The following is a 21,163-nucleotide window of genomic DNA, read 5'->3' as shown; positions in this document are numbered from 1 at the left end:
GCACTAATCAGCTTGTAAACCTGAGATGCTGCGACAGCTTTGCCAAGAGGGGAGTCATGAGGTTGATTTACTGACAAATGTCAGACACCTTTAGACATTATTGCTCGTAATTTGATGAAATAGCTGCAATAATATATCAAATGAATGGTTTACCTCTCTTTTCTTTGCGTACATACCTGCATGTAGAGGGAAACGCACTCGCCATATTTGTACATGGACCTGCATGGACTCTTCAGCTTTTAAATGTAGCCACAGAATGGAGTAAATTTCGTCAGCTTTTTCCACTGAAATATGACTGAATGAAATTAAGAATAAGAATGTGCTGTTAAACTCTAAACGTATGTGGCCAAAAGAACCCATTTTGTTTAACTAAAAGCTATGTTTGTGGTGAAGTCAAGTTGCGTCAGACTAGTCAGCTATACTGGAAGTTACAAGCGGGTTTTATGTGGGAGGCACAGAAAAGAATTTACAGCAAATGTGTCACGACCTGAGACACAGTTCTGATGGACTCAATTGCACAACTCAGTGAGGTATCCAAAAGGTATTTATTTCCAGAATAAAGAACCAAAGACGCTCCGAAGAGGATGACAAAAATAATGCAAACTAGAATGCAGTAACGCTTGACTTAAACTTGGTGAGGGACAGAACAAGACGAACTGACAACCAGACAAAGGGAGACAAAGACTATTTGAACATGAGGTAAGGGGACACAGGTGGAACCAATCAGGGGCGGGGTTGACATTCACAATGGGGGAAAGCAGACAAAGGGAGGAAGTCAGGATCTGAAACGAGAGGGGAAAATGTGAATACAAAATAAAACAGGAAGTGCATGACAGGACTGGACATGAGTGACTTGACTAAACTAAAACCTACAGGACCCACACATGAAACTATACAAGACATGACATAACACAAACATGATTAGCAAATATGACGAGACATAACAGTACCCCCCCCCTCTATGGCCGACTCCTGACGGCCCAGGAGCCCCCGAGTGACGTGCATTAAAGTCCTGGATCAGACCCTTGTCCACAATGAAGCGTGAAGGGACCCATGAACGTTCCTCCGGGCCATAACCCTCCCAGTCTACCAAAAACTGCTTCCCACGGCCACGGTTGCGAACCGCCAAGAGCTTCCTGACAGTATACACAGGACCGCCACCGATAATCCGAGGGGGCGGAGGAGGAGGGGCGGCCGGCATCAGAGCACTTTCTTTGACCGGCTTGATCTTGCTGACATGGAACGTGGAGTGGACCCTTAAAGACCGGGAAGGCGTAGACATACAGATACAGGGTTAATGACTTTTGATATGGGAAATGGACCCACAAACCTGGGAGCCAATTTCCTTGAGTCGACATGGAGAGGCAAGTCTTTGGTGGCCAGCCACACTCTTTGGCCAGGCCTGTAGGAGGGAGCTGGCTGTCTGCGTTTATCTGCAGCTGCTTTCATCTTGACCGAGCTTCGGAGGAGGACCTGCCGAGCACCAGCCCAAATCCGCCGACAGCGTCTGACCATGGCGTGAGCCGAGGGGACCACGATCTCCTTCTCGCTGGCGGGGAACAGGGGAGGCTGGTAGCCGTTGACACACTGGAAAGGTGAGAGACCCGTGGCTGATGAGGGAAGGGTGTTGAGGGCATATTCTACCCATGTGAGGTGGTCACTCCAGGTGGTTTGGTTTTGGGAGACGAGGCACCGTAAGCAAGTCTCAAGCACCTGGTTGAGGCGTTCCGTCTGACCATTAGACTGTGGGTGGTAACCCGAGGACATGCTCACAGTAGCGCCAAGGAGCTGGCAAAACTCCTTCCAGAAACTAGAGATGAACTGCGGCCCTCTATCTGAAACAATATCACTAGGAAAGCCATGGATTCTGAAAACATTAGTCATCATGGCCTCTGCAGTCTCTTTGGCAGAGGGTAACTTGACAAGAGGAATGAAGTGTACCATTTTGGAAAAGCGGTCAACCACAGTCAGAATGGTCGTATTACCTTTAGACGGTGGTAGTCCTGTCACAAAATCCATGGAGATGTGTGACCACGGTCGTTGAGGGACTGGCAGCGGGTGCAGCACGCCCATTTTGGCCCGAGGTGAGGTTTTATTTCGTGCACACACTGGACAGGCCGCCACATACTCCGAGACTTCTTTTTCCATGGCAGGCCACCAGAACCGTTGCTTGATCACATACATGGTTTGCTTGACACCTGGGTGGCATGTGAGCAGGGATGTGTGAGCCCAGTGGATTACTTTTGAACGCAAGGACACAGGGACAAACAACCGGTTTTGTGGACAGTCCCTCTGTGCTTGACTCCCATCATTAGCCTGCTTCACATCTGATTCAATCTGCCACGCCACCGCTCCAATCACACGGTTCCGTGGAAGGATAGTTTCCGGTTCTTTGGCAGTAGGCTCAGGATCATAAAGACGGGACAACGCATCTGGTTTAGCGTTTTGTGAGCCGGGGCGAAAAGATAACGTGAAGTTGAACCTGTTAAAGAACAAGGTCCATCTAGCCTGACGTGAGTTGAGTCTTTTAGCTTTCTTGATGTATTCCAAGTTCTTATGGTCTGACCACACTAGAAAAGGTTGTTCGGCCCCTTCCAACCAGTGCCTCCACTCATCTAGAGCTGCCTTGACCGCCAACAGTTCCTTGTTTCCCACATCATAATTTTTTTCTGCAGGTGTCAACTTACATGACAAGTAGGAACAGGGGTGCATCCTGTTGTCCTTGGCGGACCTCTGGGACAACACAGCCCCTATGCCCTCATTGGACGCATCAACCTCCACCACAAACTGCCGTTGGGGGTCCGGAACCGTGAGCACAGGCGCTGTGGTGAACCTTTCTTTGAGGCATCGAAAAGCTCTCTCGGCAGGGGGGCTCCACTGAAAAGGTATCTTGGTGGAGGTGAGAGCATGCAGAGGTGCGGCAACAGAGCTGAAATTACGAATGAATTTCCTATAAAAGTTAGCGAACCCCAAGAACTGCTGTACCTTTTTCCTGCTGTCCGGAGTTGGCCAATTGGTCACAGCACTGACTTTAGCTGGATCCATCTGTAACCAGTTGGCTGTGACAATGTAGCCCAGGAAACTGACGGTAGTTGCATGAAAGTCACACTTTTCAGCTTTGACATAGAGCTGGTTCTCCAACAGCTTCTGGAGGACTTGACGAACCTGAACCACATGTGACTCCATATCTGATGAGAAAATCAAAATATCGTCGAGGTACACAAACACAAAAATGTTCAAAAATTCTCTCAAAACATGATTCACAAATGTCTGGAAAACAGCTGGAGCATTGCATAATCCAAAAGGCATGACAAGGTACTCATAATGACCATTAGGGGTGTTAAAGCCCGTCTTCCACTCATCTCCATCTCTTATCCTGATGAGGTGATAAGCATTCCTGAGGTCTAGCTTGGTGAAGACAGTGGCCTTTTGGAGCAGTTCAAAGGCAATGGATAATTAATGGGAGTGGGTAACGGTTCTTTACTGTAATGTCGTTTAGATGGCTATAGTCAATGCATGGCCTGAGTGAACCATCTTTCTTACCCACAAAAAAGAAACCTGCACCAGCAGGAGAGGAGGACGGACGGATTATTCCGGCCTTCAATGATGAGGTGAGGTACTCGTCCATGGCCGCTCTTTCCGGTCCAGAAATGGGGTAGAGACGCCCCTTGGGGATGGGCGTGCCAGGTAACAGGTCAATGGGACAGTCGAAAGGTCGATGAGGAGGAAGTGACCTGGCCTTTGTTTTGTTAAAGACTTCTTTTAAGTCATAATAGCATGAAGGTATCTTCGATAAGTCTGGATGGTCTGAGTCGATGCCCCTGCTGAATTAATTCCCTGGAATCTCAGGAATATCAGTCTGCTTCACTTGAGTCTCTTTACATGTGTGTGCACAGTCTCCTCCCCACCCCTTAATTTCTCCTGAGCGCCAGTCGATGTGAGGGTTGTGTTTTTTAAGCCAAGGGAACCCTAAAATCAATGGATGTTGCGCTGAGTCAAACAAATGGAACTGCGTAACCTCGGTGTGGTCGTCTTTTAACGTCACCTGAATAGGTTCAGTACAATGGGTCACTCTAAACAGTAGGCGGCCATCCAAGGCACTAGCGGTTACTGGATGGGTCAAAGGAACAGTCTTAACATGGTTCTGTCGAGCTAGACTCCAGTCCATAAGACTTTCGTCTGCCCCAGAGTCAATTAAAACCCCATGAGTAACTGTCCGATTGTTCATGGAGAGTTTTACCTGGGTCAGTTGACGAGGAGGAAAGGCTGAGGCAAGCTTGCTCACCAGCGCCCTCCTCATGGCTGGTGAGCTCGACCTTTTCCCGGACAGGTGGCGAGTAGATGGCCTAGCTGTCCACAGTAGAAGCAGCACCAGTCTCTCAGACGACGCTGTTTCTCTTCTGCAGTAATCTTGGTCCTCCCCAGCTGCATTGGCTCCTGGGGAGGCTGCATTTTCCCCGAACCCGCCTGCATGGGAGAAAAGGTAGCTCTTGCAGGTTGGGTTCCGGTCATGTAACCCCCGTGGCCGGAAGGTTGAACTGCAGTCCGACGCCGCTCTCGCTCCCTTTCTCTGAGTCTGTTGTCCACCCGAATAGCCATGGCAATGATGGCTTCTAGGTCCTGGGGGAGCTCTAAGGGAGCTAGATGATCCTTTATGGGCTCAGAAAGTCCACTCATAAAAGCATCTATTAGAGCAGGTGAGTTCCACCCACTATCTGCAGCCACAGTGCGGAACTCAATGGCATAATCAATTACTTGGTGCTGACGCTGTTTGATCTGCATGAGAGCCCGTGAAGCCTCTCTGGCAGGTGAGGAGTGATCAAATATTTGGCTTAGACTCTCTTGTAAAACTCTGAGTGACTGACAGATATTAGAGTTTCTGGACCATTCCGCTCTGGCCCAAGTGGCGGCTCTGCCCGTTAAATGGGAGACTATGAAGGCCACCTTAGCCTGGTCGGACTCGAAGGCTGCCGGGTGGTGCTTAAAGTGCAGGTCGCACTGGACTAGAAAGGTTCTACAGTCACCTGAGTCACCAGAGAACTTCTCTGGAGGGGCCAAACGCAAGGTCATGGGAGAAACCGGGCCCGTGGCTGATGCAGGAGCTGGAGTCGCCACCGGTGGTGTCGCTGGGGGTGCCGTCGCTGGGGGTGCCGTCGCTGGGGGTGCCGTTCTTAGGTGAGACAGGACTTGGTGGAGTTGGTTAGCCAGGTGATTCACTTGGTTCGTGACGGATGATTGAAACTCCTCCTGACGCTTGGAGAGTTCCTGCACACCACGGCTGACAGAGCTTAGTTGTGTCTCGTGGTGATGGATCTTGGTGCCCTGTGCGGAGAGGGCATATTGGAGGTTTTTTGAGTCGGCTGAGTCCATAGTTGGTCAGTTCGTTCTGTCACGACCTGAGACACAGTTCTGATGGACTCAATTGCACAACTCAGTGAGGTAATCCAAAAGGTATTTATTTCCAGAATAAAGAACCAAAGACGCTCCGAAGAGGATGACAAAAATAATACTAACTAGAATGCAGTAACGCTTGACTTAAACTTGGTGAGGGACAGAACAAGACGAACTGACAACCAGACAAAGGGAGACAAAGACTATTTGAGCATGAGGTAAGGGGACACAGGTGGAACCAATCAGGGGCGGGGTTGACAATCACAATGGGGGAAAGCAGACAAAGGGAGGAAGTCAGGATCTGAAACGAGAGGGGAAAATGTGAATACAAAATAAAACAGGAAGTGCATGACAGGACTGGACATGAGTGACTTGACTAAACTAAAACCTACAGGACCCACACATGAAACTATACAAGACATGACATAACATAAACATGATTAGCAAATATGACGAGACATAACAAAATGCTTACAGCTTCAGCACTATCAACACTAGAGCATTTCTGTCTTAAGAAATTATTAAAAAGAGAAAAAACACTGAAAGTTTATCTTCGAGGAAAGGATGTTTCCCTCATTTTCTAAACTGGCTTTGCCAAGAATTGAATTTATACTCTGGCTCAACTTGTAGGGCTGTGTCATTCTGATTTACTGACATTTGTAACTTATATCCAACCAACATGAACATTTTATCAGGTGTTGTAGGTGATTTTGAACAGGTGGGTTTTGAGCTGGCTTTTGAAGGAGGGGAGTGTATCGGAGTTCCGGATGGCGGGGGGCAGGGAGTTCCAAAGGGTAGGGGCAGCGATGGAGAACGCTCTGTCCCCAAGGGTGCGGTACTTGGTCTGGTGATGGGAGTGAGGAGGTTTGCATCAGAGGAGCGGAGATGTCGAGTGGGGGAGTAGGGGTGGAGGAGGTTTGTAAGGTATAGAGGTGCAAGGTTATTGAGGGCTTTGTAGGTGATGAGAAGGATCTTGAAGTTGATTCGCTGTTTTATTGGAAGCCAGTGAAGTTGATGAAGGATGGGAGTGATGTGTTCTCTGGAGGGGGAGTAAGTGAGCAGTCGGGCGGCCGAGTTTTGAACATATTGCAGTTTTTGAAGAGCAGAGGAGGGGAGGCCATACAGGATGCCATTGCAGTAGTCGAGTCTGGAGGTGATGAAGGCATGGACGAGTGTTTCGGCAGCTGAGGGGGAGAGAGTAGGGCGAAGGCGTGCAATGTTGCGGAGGTGGAAGAAGGCTATTTTGGTAACCTGGTTTATGTGGGATTTGAAGGAGAGTGTGGGGTCCATGATGATGCTGAGATTTCTGACCGGGGGGAGGGAGTGACGGAGTGACCATCAATGCAGAGTGAGAAATGCTGGGAGGTGGGGAGGGTGGATTTTGGGCCAAAAATGATAATTTCAGTTTTATTGCTGTTGAGTTTGAGGAAGTTGTGATTCATCCAGGCTTTGATGTCAGTTAGGCAATTGGTGAGGGTGGAGAGAATGGCAGGAGTAATGGCAGTGGTGGTGATGTATAGCTGGGTATCGTCTGCGTAACAGTGGAAGTGAAGACCATGGTGGCGGATGATGTGACCTAGTGGGAGCATGTAGAGGATGAAGAGGATTGGTCCGAGCACTGAGCCTTGGGGAACTCCGTGTGAGACAGGGGTGGTGAGGGATTTGTGGTTGTTGATGGAGATGTAGTGGAGTCTTTCAGATAGGTAGGAGGTGAACCAGGAGAGAGCGGAGTTGATGATGCCAATGGCTTGCAGACGGTTGAAGAGGATGGAGTTATATCAGATAACAGTTACTGTGATATCTTTGTGTCTTTTATACATACATCTGAGGACTAAATGTTGAATCTTCTTTTTCTCTATAGTATGTTTGGGTCTTTGTCGTCCCTCTGTTCGAGGCCCCCTGGGTCTCTGCCTGGTAGGTCCCTTTAGTCGGCTAATAATTAGTTTTTTCACTTATTCATACAAACCTGTATTCCACCTTATCGCCCGCATTTTTACACTTTTCAGTGACATTCCTGGGTCAAACAGTCAAATTGAGATGTTTTCTTCTCACATCAGATCTCCGACTTAATAAGCGGCGCCCTGCTCTGTGACGGTGTCGGAATCATATTCTCCGTGGTTTGATGAAGTGTGTGGGAATCTGTAAGCTCTGCGGATGCTTCTGGTGGTCCTTTTGTAGTTGGTAGAGGATGAGCCCCCATGTAGCAAAGGGCTGACGCTGGCACATGCAATATGTATGAAACTGTCAGACATGAGAGCAAGAAGTGAGCCTGGATTTTGAATAAAAAAGCTGTGTGTTGTTTGCTGTGTTGGATACTGAGCACTTAGCAGACCACCCATGTCTACCGTGGTGTTTCCTGACCACCAGCTGATTGAATATAATGAAGTTCGGTTCACATTGATTAAAAATATATAAGCTTTTGTTAAGAGTTCACAATTTGAAATTCTAAACAAAGTTCACATTCCCAGAACAAATTAGTTCATGTAAAATTTTCATTTCCTTTATGATCTCGTCATATACTCTTTAAATGGAAAATATTTAAATGTCAGGAACAGCTGGAAGCAGGAAGATATGGCGTGTCTTGTAAGCCCTGGGGTCATCCTGTTAACGTTTTCAGCTGACAGCCGACCATAGCTCTCAAGTGGGGATGAAGACCTGGACATACTCCCATTTGATTGTTCCAAATTTGTTTTATTTTCATACAGTCTGTTTTTTCTGCAACTTCTGATACATCCTTCACCAAATATATTTAAGGTCAATTGACTGTCATGAAACATTAACAGACAGATTGATTGAACTACATTTATTACAAGAGAAACTGGCACATGATGATATAAACAGAAGGGATAAAAACAGAAGGACTGAATATGTGGTTTTGCAGCTTTTTTGCAAAGATTTAACAAAATGATGTTTTTAGTTTGCTTAAAGTTTGGCAACAAAATGTGATCATTTTAGTTGTTATTTCCTTTTGTCAGTCAAGCCTTTTTAATGATCACGTGAGTGGTATCAAAGGTCCACACAAAGGTCACTCAGTACTTTTCCTTAGTCACATGTAGGCATCACGATGATGAAATGCAAAACAATGGAGTCTTCTGATGTTCTCTTGAATGCATCTTTTAGCTCCACATTTGGGTAAATGGCACAGAAAACCCGCAGTCCATGAACTTACAAATATTTGATTGAATTTGATCATTCTCTCTTGTTGCTGGGTGTTACCTGCTTAAAAGCGAGATGTATCAAATTATAATTGGGTCAAAACCTTGTTTTAATAAGCCTGTGTTCCTGTTTGAAGCACAACTAAGTATCTCTTATTAAAGTTGGGCAACTTTACTCACTTTCAAAAGGCCACAGGCACTAAAGAATTGTGTACTCATCGTAATATTTTGTCTGTAGGCTCTCTGAGACTGTAGAATATTGGACTACAGGGTTATATTTAGGGCTGCACGGTGGTGTGGTGATTAGAACCTTCTCCTCACAGCCACAGGGTTCCAGGTTCAATTCCTGACTGGGGCCTTTCTGCATGTGAGTTTGCATGCACTCCCCACGTGTGCATGAGTTGTCTCCAGGTCCAATTATTCCCACCAACCAAAAACATGCATGTTAGGTTAATTAGGGACTCAAAATTGTCCCAAGGAGAGAGTGTGAGCGTGCATGGATGTGTGTCTTGTTTGTCTCTGTGTGGTCCTGTGATGGACTGACAACCTGTCCAGAGTGTACCCTGGTCAATGATTAGCTCCAGTCCCCCCCCCCCCGGGAGCCTAAATTGGATTAAGCGGGTATAGATGGATGGATGTTTATACACTTGCACATGTTTAACAGTCATTGTGCTCTTGAGTATCATTCTGCTTTAACAGTGATAGTATTTATTCTTATTTAAGGTGTTTTTTTTTGTTTTTGTTTTTTATGAAGCACAAGCATAACATTTGTGAAATCCAAGATTTATCAGATGCAAATATGTAATAATTCATACTTACAAGCCCCTGTAAGGGTTTCTTGAGGGATTTTTCTTTCTTTTTTATTCTACACCTTGCTGCAGCACCTCAGTAGCATCCTCCTTACTGCCATATTCAATAATCTAATTGGATTAAAGGCTCCTCGGGCGAATGTTAGGCCAAGTAGTAGTCCCAGACAGGGAGACATGGCCAAAAGGAACCAGTGGTAGACATGTGTTTATTTCTGTGTCTGCGAGAGGGCATTTTTACAGAAACACACGGTGGCTTCATTTTGTCAATGCTCCAATCTCCTCTCTTTTTTTATACTGCCAGCTACAACTGCCGCTGTGGTGACCACCTTGATTTGTTGCCTTGTCTGCTGGGGGAAATATAGGGAAACTAGGCTGGCCCACCCTCCCCAGCAAATCAAGCAAGAGTTGCCCTCCAGGCAGAAACAGGTCAAAAAATGCAAAGCTTTTTGTCTTTTATGAGACAGGTGGAGGGACACCAGGCACACTGAACTCGTGGAAGTGACTGGGATGGGATAATGTCTGCCGAGGTGCCTTGAGCTATTTCACATTGTAGAGCAATACCTGTGAGATGAGAAATTTCCCAAGATGAGATAAGATCAAATTTATTGATGCCCTAGGGTAAACTGGGTCATTTTCACAGCAAATGATGAGGGGCGCCTGGAAAACGCAGGGTAAAGAAGTAAGATAAAGTAAAAGAAAATGTGACACATTTAAATATACAAGAGATGAGCTTTTTCAAGTAGCTGTTATGTGAATTTGATTTAAGAATAAACTGGCAAATTTAGCTCTTATTTTGTTTTCATCTGTTGCATTTTCCTACTTTCCCCATGTGTAAAGGAGAAAAGGGGGTGCTGTTTAAGCCTGCCGCCTGTGAATTGGGAAAGAGTGTTTTGATGGCCAAGGAGACGGCTAATGAGCTTTGTGAACTACCTCCTCGGCTAATAAGCGCTAAACCGCTGCAAAGCTACGCCAGTCAGTGTTTTACATCAACAGTGATCCAACAACTTCACAAAATGTGCCAAGCTCACAAAACAATTTGCCTAACTCTAAAGATATTCCCAGCTCTAATGATCATTCCAGTGTCTTTCAGTTCATTGTTTTGGTTTTGTGGCTAACCATTTCACTGTTTTTATTTGCTCTCATGCTCTCTTCAGTGTTGTTGTTCACACAAGCTCTATTAAATGTGCCCAACTCAAGAACATGAGGAAGGGCTATTGAACTTTTAAGAAGTTCAGAACATAAACTTTATAAGCGGTACTGTGAATGTTGTGCTTGGTAAACAAAAAGTAACTCATGCAGGATAGAATTCCTCTGCTAACAACTATGACTGCGTGAACGGTATTGTATTCTTCTCCTGCGGTCTGCCTTTATCTTCAGAGGTTCAGTTGACATCTAATGTAGCTGAATAATCACAAAGGTAGTTTGGAATACTCTGAAAAAATTTTTCCGAACAGTCTGTCTGTCCATTTGTCTGTCTGGACTGATTTTTGTCAGCAAGAATGTGTCACAACCATGCAAGATGCAGTTAGGAAACTTGACAGGTGTGTATCTTAGATAAACACGACCCCGCGTTTAAGATGGGTGCAGTCCAAACTATAAGTACTGAATTCCTTAAACTAAACATAAAGTAGCTTCAGGCTGAAATGCTTATTGCTTTAAGCCAGGGGTCTCCAACACGTCACTCGCGAGCTAGCAGTAGCTCGCCGCCCCTTTCCAAGTAGCTCGCCAAAGGGCCAATGAAAAATTCACAGTGTTTGAATTTGCTCCCGGGCTGGTGTAGTCAGTTGTGGTCGTTTTGCGAGGCTGAAATCGAAACTTAATCAGGCCAATCAAATCGTGAGGAGCGGGGTCGGAGGCCAACAGAGGTGCTCTGTTTGGTTGTTGCGCAACAACCAATCAGAGCGTCGTTAAGACAACTGTTTATGCTAGCCAGCGTCAATAAAAAGCTGTACAGGTCTGGCTTGCTAGGCTAGTGAGAAGGAGTTTACGATGGCGACAACAAGTGGACAAACCAACAAGCGGATTAAAACATACCATTTTCACCAAGAGTGGGAGACAAAATTTTGTTTTACCAACGTGAACGACAGGTGTGTGTGTCTGATCTGCGGTGCCAGTGTGTCGGTCGGTAAAAGGTGTAATGTGGAGCGCCATTTCACCAAAGTCCACGGCAACTTTTCGCGGGACTTTCCTGCGGGTAGCAGTCTACGAAAAGACAAGATAACGGAGCTGAAGACAACGCTTCAACGGCAACGGTCTCTGTTCACCAAACCGACAAAGAAAGCCAATTCAGCAACAGAGGCTTCGTTTAAAGTGGCGCACATTTTAACAAAGCGCAAAAAGCCGTTCACCGATGGCGGGATCGTGAAGGAGGCCATGACCGCGGTGGCTGAAACGTTATTCAGGGACCATAAAAATAAGGAGGACATTTTGTCTGCTATTGCCGATGTACAGCTTGGCGCCAATACCATGGCAAGGAGAGTGTCTGCGGAAGCGGCAAAACAGCTTGAATCGGACATTAACACGTGCAAATGGTTCTCCATTCAGTGCGATGAGTCTGTGGACCGCAGTGATACAGCCCAGCTAGCTGTGTTCATTCGGATGGTGTTTGACGGCTTTTCCACAAAAGAGGAGTTTTTGACCTTACTCCCATTGAAAACAACAACCAGGGGAGTTGATATTTATAATGCAGTAAAGGATTACTTTGTGGAAAAAAAGATCCCTATTGAAAAGCTGGTGTCTGTAACAACTGATGGAGCACCTGCAATGAAAGGTCGTCACTCCGGATTTATTGCGCACTGCAAAGCGGACCCGGACTTTCCAAAGTTTTTGAACTATCATTGTATCATTCATCAGCAGGCTATATGCGCAAAAGTGATGGGATTTGACCATGTCATGACGCCTGTTATCAGGATCATCAATTCCATTCGAGCAAAGGCAAAGCAACACCGGCGCTTCAAGCTGTTCCTGGAGGAATGCTCTGCGGAGTATGGGGATCTCCTCCTTCACACCGAGGTCAGATGGCTAAGTCGGGGCAAGATACTACAGCACTTTCTTTCCTTGCTGGCTGAAATCAATAGCCTAGCAAGCCAGACCCGTACAGCAAAAAGCTGTACAGGGGTCTAGTGACGCTGGATAGCAGTGTGGGCGGGATAAACGGCTGTCTGTCAAGTTCAACGCCACGCAATAGGATGGCGCAACAACCAATCAGAGCGATGAAGAAGTTTTACGTAGCCAACGCGACGGAATGTAAATTGTGGCTGTGATTGTGGTCAGTAGTCTATGGCCTGAAAAGCTGATTTCTCTTAAGCTCTAAACTCTGTAAACTTTAGCAACATTTGAAACATTTTCAGGCGAGAAAGTAGTCGTTTAGATCCCCAAGGTGTTGAAAATCTGACAAAATACCGGCTATTTACAATTTTGTTCCCACGAATTCGGCGCTGCTAAAGCTAGCCGCAGTGAGCAACGCACTTCCGGTTTGCCGTTTTGACTACTCTCGTCCCGTTAACGGAATTTGACCGTTCAAATGCCTTACCGGAGAGTTTTGTCAGCTCTGAGACGAAGATCGGCCCGCTGTCTTTGGTACATCATGCTCGCAATTGACTGGGTATTGCTCTCAGATGTAAGTTTACTTCGTTTCCCTATAAATCTAAAGAGAGTTTTTTTTTAACCTCTCTCTGGAACTACACACTGAAACGTCGCACCTCTGTCGTCACTAGGTAGCCCGGCCTCCGACCCCGCTCCTCACGATTTGATTGGCTCGATTAAGTTTTGATTTGGAACCTTGCAAAACGACCACAAGTGACTACACTAGCCCCGGAGCAAATTCCATTTGCGGCCGCTAGGGGCGTCTAGATTTCTAGGCTATGAAATCAAGGCATTCATGGAAACGAGGGAGGAGGACACCACCCTATTATCTGATGCAGAGTGGCTACTTGATCTTGCTTTCCTGACCGATGTAACTGAGAAAATTAACCACCTGAACCAACAGTTACAAGGCAAAGGTAAAAATATATGTGACATGATCAGTGCTGTCAAGGCGTTCAGTGCAAAACTCTCATTGTACATTCAGCAAGTGAAAAGGGGAAGATTTCAGCACTTCCCCTCTATCTCAAAGATGCTGGACAGTCACACAGGTGCAGCCAGCGTTTTAAATGTGTCCAAGTATTGTGACCTCTTATCAAGGCTTGGACAGGAGTTTGCTGACAGATTCAGTGACTTTGACAAACTTATGGCCAACCCTTTTATGAATGTGGACATAAGTGAGATTTCAGGACAGATGGCTGAACTTTTCTGTGTTGATCCTGTGGAAATGGAAATGGAGGTTATAAACCTTCAAAACAATGTGCAGTTAAAGTCGCAGCAGCATTCACAGCATTTCTGGAGCTTGGTAGAGCCATATGATTATGAAAATCTTCACCAAGCAGCTCTGCTTTGTTTGGGTCTACATACCTCTGTGAGTCAGCTTTTTCTGACATGAATGTCGTGAAATCAAAGCTCAGAACGAGACTGAGTGATGAACATTTAAATGACTCCATAAGAGTGAACTTAAGTGGATACACTCCAGCATACACCTCTCTTGTTGACTCCTTGCAGTGTCAGTCATCTCACTAGCTAAAAAGGCTGAACTTCTGAACACATTCACACTCACACACACATCTTCACTGCTCAATATTGAACTGAACTAAATGTTTTTTATTGTGAATGCAATTTTTGTTCTTTATTTTTGATGTTTTAATACAGAATGTGAGATGTGGACGGTAACATATTGTAAATGTTCAGAAAAGAAGGCTTATTGAGTTTGTTTGTTCAAAATGAGCGATGATAATAAATGTTACAAAACACGAGTAGCTCTCGGCCTTTTTTATTTTGTTAAAGTAGCTCTCGGAGGGAAAAAGGTTGGAGACCCCTGCTTTAGCAGTCATATTATACTGGCATTATGATGATGTCATAGCTTATTTCACAAAAAACTGAGGGGCAGGTGTGTCCGGATGTCTGACATCTTTGAACTGAACGACTTAAATACCATCTAACATAACACAGCTGTCATTTTTCCTTCTATGAATATAACATGAAGCAGTTAATTTTTTTCCTTTGTTGCCATTTTGTTACAGCAGACAATGGCCATGCTGTTTAAGTGTGCCGCTTGTTTTGGAGAGATGATCATGTCACGGGAAAAGCCTTTGTGCGCCATCTTTGCTTTGTATTATGTTTTGTGTTGTCTGCTCCGCCTTCTCTCTTATCTACTCATATGCTATGCTAAACAGCCAATCAGATTTAACTATCTCATTGGCAGACCAAACAGGGTAAAAAAATATAAATAAAATGTTAGCGGGTTCTTACAGTCTGGGAGAAACAAAGATGACAGATCGAAGCTGGTGATGTTCCTGACACTTTACCGTTACCTTGATGTGTCATACCCTTAAATCACCATTAGAGATTTTCCTGTTTTTTTTGTTTTTGTTTTTTTTTGTTATTTATTTATTTTTTTAAATTTTGCTCTTCGGCTCCCCCCATAGTTGGGTTATCTGACACCACTGTCATAAAAGAAGACCTCCATCTAACCCCTGCACATGCACAGCTATACACATGGATTTGTTGTGATGCTTTAGAGGCTTTGCATTGTGTTGGTCTTAAATAGAACTGAGGTGTTAACTGAAGCTTCATCTGTGAGACAGATGTAACGATAGGGTTATAACTTTTGCTCTGATTTCAGTTGATCAACAAATCACAGATTAACAGTCTGCTTTTGTAAAGTTGTGTATCTCCCATTACTCATGATCCAGAGCATGTAAATGTACGTGTCTGGAGTATATTAACATTTTTCATTAGTTTTATTATAATAATCAACCACAGCTTAAGCCTCCTGGGATTTCCAAACCTACACAGTGCAGATGCAATGCAGACCTGACAGAACAGGAGAGCTAATCAGTTATTGCTTATCGATAGCAGCTGTTCAGCTCTTCATTATCTCTTTTTCCTCACTTCCTCTAATAGCATTATCGTGAGTCTCTTCACTACATCTGCCACATGTTTTCTTTTTATACTTTATTTGTAACGGCGACAGTGTCTCTTTCTTTTCTACTTTCTTTATTATGACAAAAGTGTGTTGTTTTTTTATTTTTATTAACCTTTATTTATACAGGTAAAATCTCATTGAGACCCAGGGTCTCAATTAAAATAGAGACCTGTTCCGGATAGGCAGCAGCAAAACACAAAGTTGCAGACTAACTGAACGTAAGCTACCAAAGTACAAAAAAAAAAAAAAACTAGTTGAGTACATGTGCAGACCCCAACTTACTGTCTCATCATTCTTCCTACAAGTAATTTGAAGTCCCCTAGCGAAATAAAGCTGGACAGCTGCAGCTTCTGCTGGAGCCTGTTCCAGGCGCAGCGTAGGAGAACGTCAAGTTCAGTACGGACTGAAGGGAAGGAAAACGTGATGTTGTCCAGGGACGAAGGGCTACGATCTTTCCGTGTCATGTATGTGGACAGATACATTACATTACGGTCATTTTGCAGACGCTTTTATCCAAAGTGACTTACAATAAGTGTGTTCCACATCGGTAGGCAAAAGAACTTCAGGTCACAAGAAATCACAAGTGCATTTCCTTCCAAAACCAAACAGCTAAGAGCACAACTAGTGCTACAGTAAGTGCGGTAAGTTAGGTACCTAGACAAATGGGAAGACAATTTAGAAAACAAAGACAATTTAAGAAACAAATAATTGCGTAAGGAGCTAGGACGAAACAGGTGATGTCCTAAGAGGGCGGATCTAGGAGGGGAGTGGTGCGATGATGGTTTTATAGACGAATAGATACCAGTGGGTGGTTCTGCGCATGGATAGTGAAGACCAGTCTGTGAGAGAGTACAATGTGCAGTGATGTGTGAGGGGTTTACAACCAGTTATGAATCTGGTTGCTGGTGTCTTATGTGGTACCGTGAATGGTGTTGTGCTGGGCTGGAATCTAAAGTCTTGAATGGTGGTATCTCAGCCCCAGGCCACTTCTGGGCAGGTTCAGGCCCAGTAGTGTGGTTTACATTCAAACAAGTCAGAAGCACGTCATTTTTTTTTTTTTTATAATTTTTTTTGGAGCTTTTATGCCTTTAATGGATAATTCAGTGAAGAGAGACAGGAAGCAGGGGGCAGAGAGAGGGGGAATGACATGCAGCAAAGGGCTGTCCGATGCGGGACTCGAACCGGGGGCCAGCTTCAACGAGGACTGTAGGGTCTGTACATGGGGCGCCTGATTAACCCACTACGCCACCGACCACCCCAGAAGCATGCGATTTTAAGGATCACAGATTTATTTTATTACTTTAAAAGCAGGAACAGAAAAATCCACCTAAATTGCTGAGGGGCCAGAATCTAGTCTATGTTTCCAAATGCTCTTTAGGTCCATACTCATTCAGCTGCTCATGCATTCTAATCCCTATTCACCTCTGCTCCCTGTATCTAATTAAGTGAGTCCATCTTCGTGCACTTACATCATTACTGTGAGGTGACCATAATCCAGCCTCGCTGATGCTGAAACACTGTACAGAGGTTCGGCTCCTGGCTGATATGTCACACCATTAGAGTAATATAAAGGTTTTACTGAGGAGGCTCAAATGCACAAAGGGTGTCTCTTGCCTGTTGTTTTTTCCTCTCCTCCATACTGCTTCCTGCGCTTATTGCCTGTATATTGCATGTGATGGTGCAGCAAGGGAGCACTGCAAACTGGGACACACACACTCACTCAAAACTCCAGTATGTGTATGTTGGCAAACTGGGCAAAAGCTCTAGCCTTTGTCCCCTATAATTCCCTTATCTAGCTGACAAGGTGTTGGTTATGTGCCTCTGAAAGGGTCTGGCAGCAGCATCTACAGTGATCGCTGCCAATTCTCTCTCAGCTCTGTCCGCCATTGTCTTAATCTTCATGAAAGTAGACTATTTTAGAAGCAGCAAGAGCACAGAATAGGGAGTCTTTAACATGTTGTTTCTTGCACACAGGAATACATGTTATATATTTGAACATGCAAAGAACTGGATCAGGGCACAATCAAATGCAAAGTTGTTGAGATGTTCTTTTTAGGTGCTGCCTAATTAAGTGCTTGCAAACATTGCAAATTGTATTTTAAGAGTTACATCTCAGACTCTAAAGGCCTCAATTAGCTTGTTAAATGTTAAAGTTCATGAGGGGGTCCAGAATTGCTACAATTTGGTGGGTGGAGGAAGATGGGAGACCTGAATGCAGACAGCAGACTGGAGGCAGATAGAAACATAACTGAAGGTTTTATTATAAACAGAACCGGAGAACCATTAACTAAACTGGGAAAACTGACAGACTAAATTACAGGAAAAAACCAGATGGAGAAAGCCAGATGAGCAGAACAGAACAAACTGATGAGAGAAGTGGCTGAAGCTGTGACCGATTAACAACAGGTGAGTGTGCAGCTGAGGACCAAACAGGGGGACTGAGGACAACTACTGATGAGGATGTGAAAGAGAATAAACTAGAAGCTAAACTGAGTCCAGGACACAATTGCATCACTGAGACAAGACTAAACTAAGAGTACAGACAAATATAAAACAAAAGCAGGAATAAAAACTATGGTAAACTATCTATAAACAAGAAGTCAAATCAAGAAAAGACTGATGCAAACAGAGAATGAATCCTAATTCAAACCACTTTGTGTTTGTTTGTGTTCTTAGTAAAACATACTAAGAACACAAACAAGAAAATAAACCAAACGAAGAAAACAAAACTAACAAAAACCAAGACAATGAAACCAAATTCCCCAAAGAAAACAGAGAAACCCCAAGAATGATGGACTTCAAATGGTTTTATTATCCTTCTCAGGGTGACGGGTAGCAACAATTGTTTCTTTAATATATTTGCTCCTTGAAATTGTGTTAACACACATCTCGGTGCTCCAGACCAGAAAACTCATTCTCAGACTTGTTGATGATCCATTAATCAAGTCAATTTGATTATCCGCAGCTGGTTGCTGCCTATACCTCATACTTCGTATGAAATCAGTTGTGGTTTAGCCTTCTTTAATCTCTTAGAACACCTCTCCTGTGTTTTTAGTTTCTGTTAAATTAAGAACGAGGTGGTGTAATATGTCGTGTTTTTGTTCATCTGAGGTTGTAATTACCTTAGTTTAAATCCTTTTAAAGACAAGATGACTTTATTTTCTGATTCAGGCTGTCACAATACCAGAATTTCAGACTTGATACCATTACCAATACTGATTATTTGTATCAGTTTTTAATGACCATTGATCATTTCTTTTGACAACTCATGCAAATACAGTGCAAGCCCTCATTCTCTGTGACCCTGACTTGGGTCTGGAAGAGGTAGCTTCACAGTTCTCAGGCGTTACCAATCAGTTAAAACTTTGAGCGTAACTCCTGTGAATATTCTCCAGGACCCAGGTGATGAGTACGACTTCAAAACAAAATGGTGAGTTTTTGGACTTGTCTTGAAAAACGCAGCTTTTATGAAAGGAAAATAAATGTCACAAATTGGTTCATGGGACAGAGACTGAAATGAAGTAATGCTTTCTGATGTAAAAGTGAAGTAATCTTTACTACATAGAAGGTGAGGAACAGTAGAAGTATCCCTCTGTGTGTGTGTGTGTGTGTGTGTGTGTGTGTGTGTGTGCGTGTCTGTAAGGGCCTGCGTGAAATGATGAAGTCATCCACCGTCTCTAGTCGAGCATTAACACTGCTTCCCTGCAGATGCTGTTTTCCAACTGTGCCTTAGGATCTTTCCACTTCTTCCATCTCCTTCTTCTTTCAGCCAATCAGGACTTTTCTGTGGTTAGCGAAGGTTAATTCTATATTTCTAATATTTGTCATGAAATACATCAATAACAGAAAGAAATTAATTGCACATGAACCATGTAGATCATTTTTGCTAAGGCTATGAAATCTTTAACTGAAGTATTTAATTAGATGTGGGCATTGATGGTGGTATTTTAACCTCAGTTTTTAGCAGATTTAATCAAAATTTACACAGTCCACTGACATAGTTTTAGTGCTGAAAATCTTATGATCACTTTTTTTTTTAATCACAGCTCCATGTAGCACAAGTTGATGCAAAATAACACAGCTGGCTGTTACTGTCTACAGCAGGGGCTGTCTATGTAAGAATGTTACCAAAATGCTGTCATGCATTGTTATATTTTACAACCACATGCTCAAACCACCTTCGCCTGCTGTCTAGGAAAACCTTAAAGGTGATTTCGCAGTAAATAACAGAATGCAGGATGTCGCTGTGCTGCTCGGTGTCCTTGCTGCAGGCGTTTTCAGTCACAGCTGGCTGCTCAGACGTTCTGCCTCCTGCTTGTTTGAATGTTGGTAATTCTGACCCTGCAGCCTTCCTTCCTGTCCTCCTCCTCCTCCTCCTCCTCCTCCTCCTCCCATCATCCTCTGTCTGGTCAGTCTGGACAAAGGAGATGCAGAGTCTCTCATTATCACCTCAGCTTTCTTCTGGATTGTTTCCAAGCTGAAACTGGTCTGGTTTTTGTGGATGTGAGCTGGAAGTGATCAGCTGTCACCTCTCCAGCTGCATCTAGCTCTTTTTGGCTCCCTGTTTTATCGCCTTCCCTTTCCACCTACTCTTTTTATTCCATTTCCAATTGGCATCATCTTCTCTTTAAGTGTCTTTTACCCATTATCTTGTTTTTTTTAAGGAAAGTTAACTAAGCACATCAGTGTCCTGAATCGCGTTCACTTCATATCACACATTCCCACTGGAAGATGCCCGGTAAAATCGCTTTCTGTTGGAACTGCCCAGCTCAGATCAGCAGAAGTGTCACTGCCTTATTCTAAAGACTCTTCTTATAAGGCTGTGGCTTCCCTTTGAGTATCACTCACAGCGTCTCTTTCATTAGGTTAGAATCCTCTGAAAGTTTGCTCTTGAACTTGTCTTGTTGTTTTGCTTTGTCACTCTTTCCCCTCTCTTTTACTGGCCTGGTTATTCGTCTTCGTCTCTGTTTCCCTCTCTGTCTGTCAGTTCCTATAACCCTCTCATCTCTCCCCTACTTCTTTTTCCTCTGAAAAACTTCCCTTTTTAATTGGTTAGATTTTTCTCTGTCTTGGACTGTCTGGCTTTCTATTTCAGTTCTTGTTGTTTCTGTATAGGTTTTCCTCTGTTGATAACGGGCAGATCCAGGCAGAGTCAATATACTTCCTTTTGAACCACGTTATCCCTATCACCGCATGATGGCCATTAAACAGGACAGTACAAAGGAAATTGTTTCTCTACTCCTTGATCCTGGATTATCGGGCATCATCAAATCATTAAAACGGAGGCTGAAGAGCCTTGTAAATAGTTCAGATCTAGGAATAAAAAAGCTTGTACACGTACACATAGAAAGACTAAAAGATGTGAAGGAAATTCTTATATGCGAGTTGTCTTGCCAATGTTATTGAAATTGTGGTTCTTCTTTAGATATTAAATGCACGTGGTTTACAAAGTTTTGGTTGGTACACTTCCATCCTATTGTTCAAGACTTAAATACAGTCCGATAAAATGATGCACTTAATAAGGTTACTGCTCATTTTCTGTAGTAATCAAACTAAATGTGCAATCTGACAATCATTAACATGACACTAGAAACTTATTAATATACTGGGGGCGTTATTAATATCTTAAACATTTGGGCATGCAGCTTAGAAATGTTTGGATCTTCAAGTGATGGTTCCACCATTTTCAAGTTATTTAAGATTAAAGTTGATTTGTGCTGTACCTTTTATATGCAAAGGCTGACTTTAAATGACTACAATCTGCGTTCATGTCAAGTTGACCATTCTTATTT

The sequence above is a fragment of the Odontesthes bonariensis genome, chromosome 8, assembly GCF_027942865.1.
Source record: "Odontesthes bonariensis isolate fOdoBon6 chromosome 8, fOdoBon6.hap1, whole genome shotgun sequence".
Taxonomy (NCBI): Eukaryota; Metazoa; Chordata; class Actinopteri; order Atheriniformes; family Atherinopsidae; genus Odontesthes; species Odontesthes bonariensis.
Note: the sequence above shows the minus strand (reverse complement) of the source record.